Source organism: Ascaphus truei, chromosome 3 (assembly GCF_040206685.1).
Source record: "Ascaphus truei isolate aAscTru1 chromosome 3, aAscTru1.hap1, whole genome shotgun sequence".
NCBI classification, from domain to species: Eukaryota; Metazoa; Chordata; class Amphibia; order Anura; family Ascaphidae; genus Ascaphus; species Ascaphus truei.
Window position 1 is genome coordinate 252,539,757 of NC_134485.1, and position 14,980 is coordinate 252,554,736.

Below are 14,980 nucleotides of genomic sequence, written 5' to 3' on the forward strand. Positions count from 1 at the left end.
ACACCACACTCCGGACATGCTCCTTTTGCTGCGGGTGCATGCTCATATACGTCCCACACCTCAGTATAAGGGACGGGTCTGGTCTGCGGGCAGCACCGGCGTAACAGAAGGGCAACAACAGAGTGTAGCTTTAACAATTCTATTTCTAATTCCCCATTAATATAGTTATTATTTCCTAATATCCATTCTGTAGCATTCCAAAAATTGAAATTCTATTAAATAACTGAATATTAGGGAGATTTATTCCACTTTTTTTTCTGGGAACAAATAACTTTTCTAAATGGATACTGTATTTTTTATTTCTCCATAAAAATGTTGTAACACTCTGTAACGGAGTTTCCCTGGCCCAATCTTATGTTGACCCCCTTCTGTGGAAACTGACCCCTATTATATGTAGTGTAGTGTGGTGCACCTGATGACTTACAGAATCCCTGAGTCTCCCTCAATGGTATGGGGGATGGCATCAGGACTGGCTTATGAGGTAGTGCTGAGTTATACTCACTCATGGTACAGCGCCTCCATCTCTTCCAGACCCCCAGCGTAGTAGGGAGGAGTCTCTGAAAGAGAACCTCTGTGCACACCTTCTTCCCAAATGACTCCACAATCAGGACAGAAGCGATCTTTATCTTTGGCATCCTTTATTAACATCAGCACTTGCAAACTGCCCATCATAGCGGCGGGTCTTTTAGCCGCTCATCTCAGGTTGCCAACCCAAAGGAAGTCCCTGAACACTACTCCTAGTGGAGTAAGTGGGGTAGCCTGCCCACACCTCTCCCCTAAGGGAGGGCCACAAAAGCTTCCAAAGCCTTGACAGTTTGCTGCGTCAGACCTGTCTCACTCAGGTGGGGTGAGACACTACTAAATACAGGAAATGCTGTGCACTAAATAGCTCCAATAGGCACCACCCTGTGCCACTGTAATTAGACACAGAGCCTGTTGACACTACCTTCACCAGATACTACACAGCACAGGAGTGTGAGGGCAAACCCCATGATTACTCCTGGCAAACCTGCTCTTAACAGGGATTATTGCACAGGAGGAGAAATACATATAACCCCAAAACTACACAGGGCTACAACTCTTATGTTGACATCCTTACTTGAGATTAATAATAGGAGCATTTTCATTGACATACTAGTTTTGGTAAAATAATTCATTTTATCCCTGCACATCTTCCTAACAATTAAATATTCATATTTGTCCATGTCTCCAGAAGTTTAACAATGTTCTTGAATATTGGTGGATAATTTTCAATTTTGGCCAATAAATATATTCCAATGTATTTAATATCATTTATTTTTGACACCTTAAACTTACTATGAGTAGGTAATTTATTTTCTATATTAACATTAATCTGTTTTAATTGTAATAACTCTGATTTTTCAAAATTAGTCTCGTACTTTGAAAATGAGCTATAATTTTCTATAATGCTGCAGATTTCTGGAATGGTTCTCCCATGGCTAGTTCCAAATAGAAGCATGTCAACTGCAAAAAGGGCAAGTTTTACCTCTCTGTCCATAGGTTTTTCCCTGAAATTTGTTTTAATTTCTTAACTTTATGGCCAAAGGTTCTAGTACTAGGGCGACTAGCAGCGGTTACAATGGGCACCCATATCTAGTGCCTTTTTCCACTGTAAAAAAGTCAGCAATAAATCCATGCCCCAATATTCTGGTCTATGGGTTAGTATAAATTGTTTTGATTGCATCCTGAACGTTCCCTGTAATACCAAATCTACTCAGTACTTCAAATAAGTGGCCCCAATTAACCAGGTCGAAAAAGCCTTTTCGGAGATCTGTTTTGTTAACAGACATACACAGTGAATTTCTAATTGCTCATGTATGCCATTTTATGTTAACGCATACACATAACGCATGTGCATTGACACGTTTAACACACATACGTGCTACAGCTTTGTAATGTGACATTAAACCTATGTTAATAAGCGGAGTATGGCTATTGTTTTACAGATAATTAGCTATTTGGATGCAGCATTAAGTCAGGGATCATAACGTCCACTCCTGTTTTAGGTAACGTCACATTCTGTTCCCTGATTTAATTGAACTTAGTGAATCTATTCCTTATAGTTCTTTTGCCATTATCGCTAAACTCCGCCCCTTGCATTAAATTGCATATATCATTTCATAAAAGGTAGGAATTTATGGAAATGAGAAAATAATTGGACGTGCACTTGTAAATGACAGAATGTAGCTTATAATTGAAAAACAGCATATAAAGAACACTGAACAAACTTTAATCTATTACATATTAGAGAAATGTTACATTATATTTTGAGAGAACAAAAACTAAATTCACCAAAATATTGTTTTAATAAGCTTGTAAAATGTCTCTTGAAATGCAATATCCTTATATTAATTGGATCTCTAATGTAATGAGAAAATTATTTAAGAACTGTTTGCTCTGCACCTCGAAATACTGTACCTACAGCAGAATTATGTTTGGCAACATCATATGCTTTGAAGTTAGTTGAGTGGCAATAAAAATTAGACATTCACTTAATAGCAGTGACTTTTGCAGTAAGCTGGCACGCTATGAAGGGGTCAAACTCAGCAACGTCCGCAGATCTGTACCCAAGTCATGTGCTACACATGGAAGTAATTTCCACATTTTTCCTGGTTTTCATAAATGTTCTTTTTTTTTCTTTCCTCAAGTCTTCACCAGCTTTTATGTCACATTTAGGGAGGCAACAGTAACCATATAGGAGTAAAGCAAGTCTGTTGCCCAAGGGCACATTCAACAAAGGGATCCTTCAAACATGTCCCTGTAAGAGGAAGCAAAATATGTACTCTATTTTATCAACTGCGTAAAAAAATGTCTCCATGAAAATTGTTCATGTAAAGTATGTATCCTTTTGGTGTACTACACTTAAAAAGATGATTTAGTTGGAAATTTTATACAATTATTACAAAGAGGCTATTACCAGTAGAATAGCAGATTGATGTTAAGGTCACCGAGGATTTTGATTTTGCACTAGAACAAATTAATCTCACAAAAGAGGGAAATTAATCTCACTCACAAAAAAAAAAGGAAGAGAAGATTGAAAAATAAACACAGTGACTTCAATTAAACAGTAAAATATTTGGGAATAGCCAGACAAACAGAGCTTAGAGGAATTGCAAGTTTCAGAGATGCAGGCTAATTACTTAATCACTTTCATTTGCAAATCTTATTATTGGAAAATAAATTACTGTAGTGATTAAATTAAAGATATTTATCTGCTAATAACCCTGATTAACTGCTGATGCTAATCTGTCATCTTGAAAGCCAATATTAACTGCATCAATCTAGCAGAACAATAAACAGTTTTATATGAAAGAAAACTTTTGTGCATTTAAATTCCAGATGTGAGATGGGAATGTGGAATGTGTTAGATTCTGAAACCAGTTTCTTGGATCAAAATTGTTGACTTTCTTAAATTGAGTTGTTTTGTCCCATTAACCTGTTGTCATGCACAAAGCTGTACTCACTTAATGAACAAGTGCTGTTTTATACTGTGAAAGCAATTTAGCGAGTACTTGTAGAGTAGATAAATAAACCACATAATTAATTTACAGCCAGAAATCGATTAGGGCTTCAGGAGGAAGATAGGTCAGAGAAAGTTTTTGGAAGGTTCTATTCAGGTTTGAAAAATAAGAAATACTGTGCCTGTTGGAATGTAAAAGAATAATAGCTCTTTAACGTATACTCTACAGTAGCTGGGAGATGTTATTAGTTTTTACTTAAGATAAATAAACTGTTTATGCATGATCAGTTCTTCTTACATAAGGAAAAACTAATGAAGTAAGACTGGTATTTTCATTTTTCTCATTTGCAAGGAAACATTGGAGCTACCAATGACTAGCATGCCATTTAAAGGAAATCTGCTCTGACACGAGAAATAACTACAGTAATGCTATCAGATTTCATACATAGCCATGTTCTGTGGATTTTCTGACAATTAGTCACTGACTATAAATAAAGTGAGGCTTCAAGCGTTTCCAATTCTAAATCTCTCTATGCCCAAACTATTCTTTATATAAGTTACTCATGGTCCAGTAGAATGAATAGAACTGATATCTGAACAAATTCTCTATACACTCGCATACATCATTTAATTAGGTATTGATTGAGTGAAAACATTAAACACGTTGCAATACTTTTTTAAGACTGATCTGATCATCACATATTTGATATTAGAAAAAAGTCTAAAAAAGTAAACAGGAATAAGTATGCCCTGTATACAATATTAGAGATCTAAACATACTAAGGGCCTCATGCAGTAAGCGTTGATAAGGGAAATATGGCCATTTTATAGCCAAAATTGGGTTTGAGATTCAGTAAGCGCCGATAAGTGCTTCATATCGCCAGGTTTCGGAGCCGATAATTTGGTTATGGCCAGTCGGCTGCCGATAAGCCTGTTTTCGACACTGATCGCCACTTTTTTAAATCGGCTGGATTCAACAAAAAAAAACAGCTTATCGGGGCTGATCGGCACTACGAAATTGAGATGTTATGGCCGATTTCTCCCGCCAACTAAAGTTGGCATTTTGGACGGGAGAACGATCGCTAAGGCTGCCGGAACGGCACTTAGAAAAAAAAAATCTTCTGTACATCAATGGAAGTCAATGGAGCGGGGACGTATAACAGTATAGTACTGTTTACGTTTCATTGCTCACAATACAAGGGGGATTTGCATTACAGTGTGGGGGCATTCCCTGCATTGTGTCACAGCTGATGTGTCTTATTTGCATAACATTCGACTTTTACATGTTTTCAGCATTTGCGGGTCACATTACTCATCATGTGATGATGTGGCAAGGGAAAATACTATACTACACTCTTAAAGGAGAACCTCACATCATATCACACATTTTACTCAACTCAGCGACAATTATTTACATGATGTCACACATGTCACACATACACCGTATATTCATGTTCCTTTACATTACACAATGCTTGTAATGTGTCACGCATCTTTAAACCTTCATGTACATCTGTCTTCTCATGTTTACATCTACGTTTGGGTCCTCCCTATTTTCATGACGTCACTTCTTGGACGCTCAATCACATTGCATGTTTACATTGTAACCGTTGCATTACAAGCACTTCAACCTAACTTATACACACATGTACAGTAATTCAGCATTGGGACACCTTGTAAACTCATTCTATAGCAACTATCCTCCTTACACAAATGCATGCATATGCACACGACTATTCATTGTTGCCAACATGTCACAATAACATGGATAATTACACATGTTACACAAAACTTTTCCCACGTCAATCTCAGCCTTTTTGTCTCATTACATGACTGACTCTTGCGTTCACAAGTGTTACATGCATTGCACATGCAACTATTTATTTGCAAGCAATCTTTGTACAAAGCTTCACGTCACATCATTGCCAAATATCATCATTCCCTGCAGAATACACACAACAAATACTTAGAACAACAAGTGCACACAGCTTGCCACAGAAGTACTTTATTATGTTAATGTAACACCTTGCATTTTACTATGTCACCTGACATCATCACATACCTATTTAAAGGACGCACATTACCTGCTCATTCACAGCTACTCATTTCAAAATGTTGCGAATGTTTAGGAGACGCAGGAACATTCTTTTCTATGACATGCTTGCTGATCAAGAGAATGATATAGGGCAAGGTAGGGACACACCGAGGGACAGTGACAGTGACGCGGATACGACAGGGACAGGGAGAGGGACAGGCCGAGGGACAGGTAGAGGGACAGGAGATCAGAGGAGAAGACAGAGGAGACAACTTGTGCCTCGTCCGCGTCTGTACAGGGAGAGAACCCTGTTAGATGGGATGAGTGAGGAGGAGATTGTAAGTCGCTATCGTTTGAGTTCAGCAGCAATCTTAGCTCTTTATCAGGAGATAAGGGGAGATTTAGATTTTTTCACAGCCAGAGGTCGTGCAGTCCCTGGGCTTGTTAAAATGCTGTGCTCATTACATTATCTTGCTTCCGCGTCATACCAGACAACTGTGGGCATAGTGGGCGGGGTCTCGCAATCTACATTCTCGCGGGCCTTGACCCAGTTTCTCTATGCACTCAATAGACGCGCTAGGAATTATATTCATTTTCCTACAGAGGCGACAGAGTGGCTGGAAGTCAGGACTGGCTTTTATAATATAGCAGGGATACCATGTGTGCTGGGTGCAATCGATTGCACACATGTTGCTTTGATTGCACCTAGTCAGAGTGAGCATGTGTACCGCAATCGGAAGCACTACCATTCACTCAATGTACAGGTGGTATGTGATGCCACGATGAGGATAATGCATGTGGTACCCAAGTTCCCTGGTTCCAGTCACGATTCCTCTATCCTGAGGAACTCTTCAGTCTTCCATGCGTTCGAAGAGGGTCATTTTGAACCTGGTTGGCTGCTGGGTGAGTACACATTTACATGTTCTAACACAAAACACATTTTGATTTAGGAATGTTGGCATTGTACAATTTGATCACTAATGTCAGCTTATGTGTGCTCCATTCATTATAGGTGACTCAGGATACGGAATTAGGCCGTGGCTCTTGACTCCGGTGCTAAACCCTCAAACTGAAGCAGAGGACAGGTACAATGCAGCCCATATATCTACAAGATCTGTTATAGAGAGGACATTTGGCCTACTCAAGACCAGGTTTAGGTGTCTGGACAGAACTGGTGGGGCTCTTCTATACAAGCCTCAAAAAGTGTCTGATATTATCCTTGCCTGTTGCATTTTGCACAATGTTGCACTCAGGCACAATGTACAGTCAGACCTAGCTGAGGCTTTGGTAGACGAGCATCCCACCCATGTAGCTGCTGAAAATGAACAAACAGCCAGTGGTGGCCAGACACGACAGAATCTCATCAATTCATTTTTTTCTTGTAAGTACAAACTCATATGTTCCTAGTACTACTTTTATAGTTTAATTATGTTATATTAACAATAATGTTTCTTTATATAACCTTCTGTTAGGACACAGATGAATATGGGTTGCACACCTTTCTTTTCTCTGCTGTGTGCACAAAGGGATGTGGCACCGGTATGTTATTGTTGCACAGGTTATATAATCCCTCTTCAATTGTACTTTAGTTGTGTGTATGTGAATACAACTTGGGTAACAAAGCAATAATATTTTAGCATTGTGTTATTCCTTATGCTAAGACAAAACACATATTATGCCCATAATCATTCATGCTTCTAGTATGCTTACATACAATGTTATTGGTGCAGTGTAACATGTACATCCAGATGATGTGTACACCAGGCTGATTTACATTTTGAATGTCATTAAATATACATGGTGTTGCACATTTAACACCAAATACACACTTTGATGTGTTCTTTACGGTACTGAAGATGGCATGTCAATGTTTGCAATTTATATATTGTTCCTTTGCATTATAGGTATATTTGCAGTATGACTGATCATGGTATGTATATTTGCTGACAACTCTCATAAGATGTGGCTACCTCAATCTTCCTATAATTATTGGAACTAAAAACGCAACATATTGGTTTAAACACAAATGTTACATATATGTACTTTCTGTATCATGTATATGCATTTAGCTACTCTTGAGGTTTCATGTGCATTGTATTACAAAATGATTACTCACATTTCATCACATTTTATGTATGTTTCCTTATAATTTCCATTAATGTAATATAGAGGTGTTTGGAGAAAAGGGGATAACTGTACTTATTTGTTTACTTACGGGAGCACATTCATCACTAGCATAGACACACTTTTTAAGACAACTGTTTGTGTGTGTATCAATTGGTGTAGGATCCATGTACTGCTGCGGCACAGTTTATTCGAGCATTTGCCCGTTCTGTGCCGCAGCAGTAGCCTGGCGCGCGCCCGAGTGTGACGGGCGCACGCCGAAGCAGCGGAAGAGCGCCCTCCGATCGGGGCGCTCTCCCTACCGCTGCCGGGTCCGCCGGGTCCCCCGGAACCCCCTGCCGCTGTCCCGCGATCGCGGGACACCAGGGCTCCCTCGGGGAGCCCCTGGACACGCGTGCAGTGGGCGCACGCTCCCGATGATGCGTGACCGCGCGTCTATGACGCGCGGCACGCCGAGGGGCGGCCACTAGCAAGCCGGGAGATTTCCCGGCTTGCGGTACCGACCACACTTCAATAAAGTGTGTCGGTAGTGTATAACACCGACAAATGATAACACCAGCTTTATTATGGTAGCTTATATCATCATATTGACTATACTATGTATTTCTAAACGATTAATAAACACAGTAAACTATAGTTAGTTAGGTTAATGAAATATACACAGAAACGTACTTCATAACATGATGGTGATGTCATATTCAGAACATCATGCATTGGAGGGGACCATAACATCTGGCCAGTAACATTATTTGCTACAGTCCCAAACCATTTTATCTACATACCCATGTAACAAGAGATTTTAAAAATAAATGGCTACTTGGTTGTAAGTGTCCTTTACATTGGGAGAAGGAGTGGCTCACTGAGTAAAGACACACACTGGCACTGATAGTTTGAAGCAGGGGAGTCTGGTTCAATTCCCGGTGTGGGCTCCTTGTGACCTTGGCCAAGTCACTTTATCTCCCTGTGCCTCATGCGGCAAAAAAACATTTGTACGTTCCACGGGCCAGGGACCTCAGGCTGAAACATGTGTCTGTAAATCGCTGCGTACAACTAGCAGCCCTATACATGAACATGCTCATATTATTATTATTATTGTTACATAGTTTCGACAGTCATACGTTCCATTACATATTAGAATACACAAATGTGTTAGCAGAGTGGGAATGGTTGTTATATATAAAACACACCATGTCATAAAATGTTAGTAGTCATTAAAGAACACTCAATAAAAATTCATGAGACACTCTTTTGCAACATCATTATGTTAATTAAGTGCTTATGCAATATAGGCATAAGGGTATCACATTTTTAATTGTTTGTTAATAAGCGCTGCAAGCAATATAAAATTAGTTCCATATGTAGTATAGTAGTCGGTGGCTCCTCCTCACAATCATCTCATATAAAGGTAGACTCTTCTGAAATCATACATTGATCCGATTGTATCTTCCCCGACATCTCTGAAATACAGCAAACACATGATGGTCAAAGATGGCACCTTACTAGATATGCATCCGTGACAACGCGTTACGCAGCTCTATATGATTGTGTAGATACACACGTCAGTCACTTATATGTTAGAAGTAAAACTGTTCATCAGTATGTAATGTTTCTTTAAATTTGTAGCAGGCATAACTATGTATAAGAAGTGAACGTTGCCTGTATACTGAAAGATGTGCGCGCACATCTTTGTGTGCGCACGCACTTCACGCTTGGCTCCACTAACTGTTAGCGCATGCGCAAAACAAAGCGTACGTTGTGCGTTCAATACATGTTGAAAATACCAGTAAACATAACATCTTTATTTCAAATACAATGAAAACGAAACTACATTCGTTCTAAACGAGTACATCTGTATTCTTTTTAAACAGACGTGTTTGAACAGAAAGCACGGCCGATAACACAATGCGCAAATGCAATACGTGTGACGTCATGTTAAGCCAGCGTGAAACGCACGCTAACACTCCTCCCACTCAATTAACATTCGGCTAACGCCCAGGGTACGCCTACAAACACTGAGCCGCACGCATCACACACTGCAGTTACCGTTACTATAACAAAACATGACAGCCAATAGGCTTTGAGGCGCGCACGTCGCTTGGGGGCGGGACTTACATCAGTAATCCTTTTTAAGGACGCCTTGGCCCATGACAAGGGTCCCACGTCATACGTGGTGGACCCGGTTTTCAATGTTGTAGATGTTGCATGATAACAAAACAGGTATGTGTTAGAGTAATGGAAAAATGTTGCTAATATGTTTAAAGGGATAGGAAAGTACGTATATTTATTCCGTCAGCAATGTGTACTACTCTTTCAGGTTCTACTATATTGTATTAGGAAACAATTTGTTTGTGATCGCTACATGTTATGCAGTCTGCAATGTTACGCTGTATCCACGCATTGAAAGTGAAAATGGTGGTTACAAAAAAAAAAAAAAATTAAACGCAGAGTCAACGCATAACGATTGTTATATTTACCATTCTTCTAGAATTAACTCTTCGCCTGGCTGCAACTGGTCGCTCCAGAAATGCAAGGCATTTTCATCCACGCTTAACCCAACCGCTGAATCCAGTATGACACATATCTCCTCCAGGATGCGCTCATAGGAATCGCCACTGCTTTCTTCAAATAATTGGTCGGGAGGTAGGTTCATTTCTTCGGGTTCCCATTCCAATGCATTTTCAGCTGAAAGGCTTGGTACATAATCATAGTACTTTTGTTCTTGTACAATGTGGGTTTCAGGAATGGAGGCTGCAGATATTGCAGCACGTATCGATTCAAACGGATCAGTAGTAGCGGATACATTGCTATTGCCATTAGGAATAAATATGCCTTTCACGACAATATAAGTGCCGTCTTTCAGGAGAGAAATTGTTTTTCCGGGGCAATCTTCCAGAAACCATAGGTGTGTTGTAGCTTATCCTGGTCACGTTCAAAAAAGTCATTACTTGATAAAGTGAATCTTATTGAGGAATTAAAATTCCGTGCATGCTTACGGTCTTGGTAATAAGGATATTTTGCTCGAATGAAATCATCGATTTGGCGTGTGCTTGCTTTCTGTCCGCGACTGTTCAAGATGGCTTCACAGATCATGTACTTATACCCTAAAAGGGGATTAATATTGTTAACGAATTCATCAGCCATGTCTGAGTAGCACAAAAGCTGTGTGCAGGTCTGTGTTATTTGCTCATCAAAATGAATGTGCTGAATGGCTAACAAACTCCTGTTTTTCCTTGTCAAGGTCAACAAAACTAACTACTTTGACTCCTTATTTCAAACGCCAATTGGATTTGTTTGTCTAATTGGGTTAACAGTTGTGGTTCGTGATATGGGACTGTGGGAGAAACATTTCTCCTTCTTTTATCTCGTTTGTGAAAAACATCCCTAGACTTTGAATGCGTTCACATAGTGTTTTTTTGAAAACTAACAAAGACCACTGTGTGAAAATATTTCTTAGCCAGGCATATCAGTAAAAACACACACCTGCAAAAAGAAATGTTTTTTCCCCGCTTACATTTCTGTGTGTATGTGAAAGTCTGGTTAACTCCCTGTCTGCATGAGTTTAAATACGTGTGTATATATATATATATATATATAAATATATCTCTCTTATAAAAATATATATATATTTATATATTATATTTTATTTTTTTTAATATTGCAGGAGTACACACAACATTGATGGCATTAAGTATACCTTGTATGAAACCTATTTAAATGGTGAGAAACATGATTGAATTAAGTAATAAACATTTGTTTAAGCACAATACTGTTAGAGTCTCATACTTAGGATATTTCTCAAACATTAGGCCTGTATTATTAAAATAGTGTTTTCACAAGGAAGCATGAAGTGTATTAGTTTGTAAAATACATGTATACCAGTTTATATAGTACTATATAGTACTATATATATATAGTACTATATATATATATATACACACACACACACACACACACACACACACACACACACACACACACACACACACACACACACACACACACACACACACACACACACACACACACACACACACACACACACACACACACACACACTCAGTGTGTGTGTGTATATATATTATTATACATTCTGAGATGTTATTGAAACGAACACACAAATGATTAAAGGACAAAATTACAATGGCCAAGCAAGGCAAAGGTAAGTAATAATTTACACATAATCCTGCTGTACACGTACAAGAAAGATGTTTGCACTTACTTAGGTGTTTTTATAATTGCATGTGACTAATATGCATATGCAATTCTTACATCAATTAACACACCCAAATGCAATGTTTTGCTGCAAAGTCAATGGCAGCTTCTCTAAACTTAGCAACTGACTCCTGGTGGACCATTACTGAACAGACGATTAAAACATAAATATTTATAACACAATTAATTATGAGTGTTAACATTTCCAAAACTTCACGTGTACAAGAACATAGTTGAAAGTTTGGAAACAACACAGTCTTCAGCATACATACAATAGTAATTAGATAATCTGAAGTCAACAAAACAAGGCCAAAGACATATTTTCTGAATTATAACATTTATTTTTTTTGTTCCTTTTGCGAGCGAGTAACAGGCCTGCTTGTTGTCTCTTGAATTTTCCTTTTTCTTTTGCCACCAACTTTAGGCACAACAGAGCCACTTTGAGTGGCCTCTGGCACTTCACGGGCAGGGCTTGTGGCCAGTGACTCACGGGCAGGGCTTGTGGCCAGTGACTCACCTACAGGGCTTGTGGCCAGTGACTCACCTACAGGGCTTGTGGCCAGTGACTCACCTACAGGGCTTGTGGCCAGTGACTCACCTACAGGGCTTGTGGCCAGTGACTCACCTACAGGGCTTGTGGCCAGTGACTCACCTACAGGGCTTGTGGGCAGCGATTCACCTACAGGGCTTTTGGGCAGCGATTCACCTACAGGGCTTTTGGGCAGCGATTCACCTACAGGGCTTTTGGGCAGTGACTCACCTACAGGGCTTGTGGGTACTGACTGTTCACGGACAGGGCTTATGGCAAGTGACTCACCGACAGAGCTTGTGCCCACTGACACATGTGAGCAAGTTGGTAGACACTGCACAAGTGATGGTCGGTCTGTTTCATGTGAGTCTTTTTTTGTTTTTGACCAAAAACTGGTCAGTAGTAACTGCTTGTGTTTTCTTTTTGTGGCCTCCTTTGTAGGTGTCAGCTGCTGAATTTGTACAGATGGCAGCGGTAGGATGTCGTCAGGAACCTGCACAGCAATGTCTGCTACTTGACCGGTAACATTTGGGCCTGGTGAATGAATATCAGATGAATGTGGTGAAAACTGACCTGCATGAACAGATCCTGGCTGTGAGGTGTTGAATTGTGGTACATTAGTCATTCTCCAGTAATTAGCTTGTGTTTGCTGAACAACTAATGCTTCGAATGAGGTGTTGATTTTTTGCAACTGTTTAGGCACTTCAATGAAGACTCTGTGGAGATGTGCCAATTGTGATACTGTTTCTTCCTGCAGTCCAATCATCCTTTCCAGCACTGTCATCATGTCTGAATGGCGACGATTTTCTGCGTCCACTATTTTTCCCTCTGAAGCTACAATTGCATCGTATGTGGAAGTTGATGGACGATTTGGCGGTACAACAGTTTCTATTGGCACCTCTTCATGGTCACATGATTGTATTTCAGTCTCTTCTGCGGCGTCATCCTCATCATACTCATCATCCTCATCACCATGATGTTCTAAAAAGAAATGTACACATTATTAAATGGCATGTTAATGTATGCTGTGTTACTATGTAATTGTACTGTGTCCTAAGTAACACCTAACATGTTAGCATACGTTTTATAACCTCACATTAAAAACTACCTTGACTTACGAATAATGTTTGGACTCAGTATGAAATATGAATGAATGAAAAGTTGCTCTAAACTCAGAAGTCCTACATGATAGTTCACATCACTAACACAATACATGTTGCCTTACACTTAATTTGCACTGACACTAAGTAATCCTATTTAAAGAAGATGTGCAAAACAAATAATGAACATGACAACATAACATATAGAAGAGCACATATTATATGGCCAGCAAATGATACACTCACCTTCTAGTTGTGTTGAGCTGGCTGACCCAGGTGAAGACACTTGTTCCATCTCAGGTGACACATGTCCTCCAGGGGCAACTATATATAACAATAACATAAGTTTTACATTTACATGTGTAAATATTGAACAAACACTTATTGTATGTTCTGTATTTATGATTAACTAACAACATCAGTTCCTTAACCGAAAATGTGTGTGAAAGTGAACATAAATAGTTGTAATAACACTGTACATGCCTGTGTACTTAGAAGTTTTGAGTTCCCTAACATACAACATACTATGTTTCTGCAGTAATGCGTGAGGATAAATAGATTAAATTAGTACATAAAAATCATATGTTGTGTAGTGATATCAGTATCATAATGTACATAACTATCATGAGATGACCATTCACAATGGTTATCATGAAGGTGGTCATATTGCAAAAAGTGTTGTTTTTGGTAGAGGATATGTGTGGTACATTAATCGAAGATGTGGCACACCTGAATGTGGCTGTGACTCAACAAGACAACACATGCAGTGTGTGATAATGTGTCTTTCATAGTAGTTCAACTATAGATATGAGTGAACTAATGTGTGACGTACGCTTTGATAAGTAATGAGTTGTTGGGGCATTTAGTAGCTAGAGTTAAGCTTTCAAATGAGTGTGATTAACTTCAGTTGTGCTATTCAGGTTGTAAGAAAGGTATTCCCTTCCCCAAAAAGCCTAATCAGCCACACCTTTCAATTACTTGAAACAGGTGAAAATGGTGTGAACTAAGTTGACCGTGAAATGAGGCTGTAATTAGTGTGTGTGCTGAACCCCACCCCCTCTGTTGAAGTGTACAGTATGCTGTGATGAGATATTAATTGCAGCTGCTTTAACACAATGGTAGATGAGCTAAGTAGTCATCTGCAGTGTTTAAGTTATGAAAACAATGACATAACATATGATACGTGTGCCTCATTATGCTGTCTGTATATGACATAAAGCAAAAATGGACCTTTTCATAAGCAACTATAGATGTGTTAGTGCCAGTGATGTTTGTAGGCCGTTACATGCAATTTCTTTGATGCATGCTTAAAATAGGCAGTAATGTCATGTTTGTCGGAGTAAAATCAATAAAATACACAATAATATGATACATATTTCTGTTCTGTACCTGTAGCTACTAATAATTTCTCATGAACATGTGTTACACATGTGTACTACCCTGTTGTTCCCCATCTTCGCCCACCATCAATTGCTTCCACTGCAGCTATGCATTTTGGG

The 14,980-nt window shown here is 39.2% G+C and overlaps 1 long non-coding RNA gene across 2 annotated transcripts; it reads left to right on the forward strand.

Moving 5' to 3' along the window:
- The first annotated feature begins 6,605 nt into the window (after window positions 1-6,605).
- LOC142489587 (uncharacterized) lies at window positions 6,606-13,776 on the forward strand. Of its 2 annotated transcripts, none has more exons than XR_012799894.1 (5): window positions 6,606-6,897; window positions 6,989-7,055; window positions 7,421-7,446; window positions 10,126-10,280; window positions 12,823-13,776. It is a non-coding gene; the product is annotated as an uncharacterized LOC142489587 (long non-coding RNA). The 2 variants fall into 2 exon arrangements; XR_012799895.1 differs by lacking the exon at window positions 12,823-13,776 and adding an exon at window positions 11,302-11,388.
- Window positions 13,777-14,980: the final 1,204 nt, after the last annotated feature.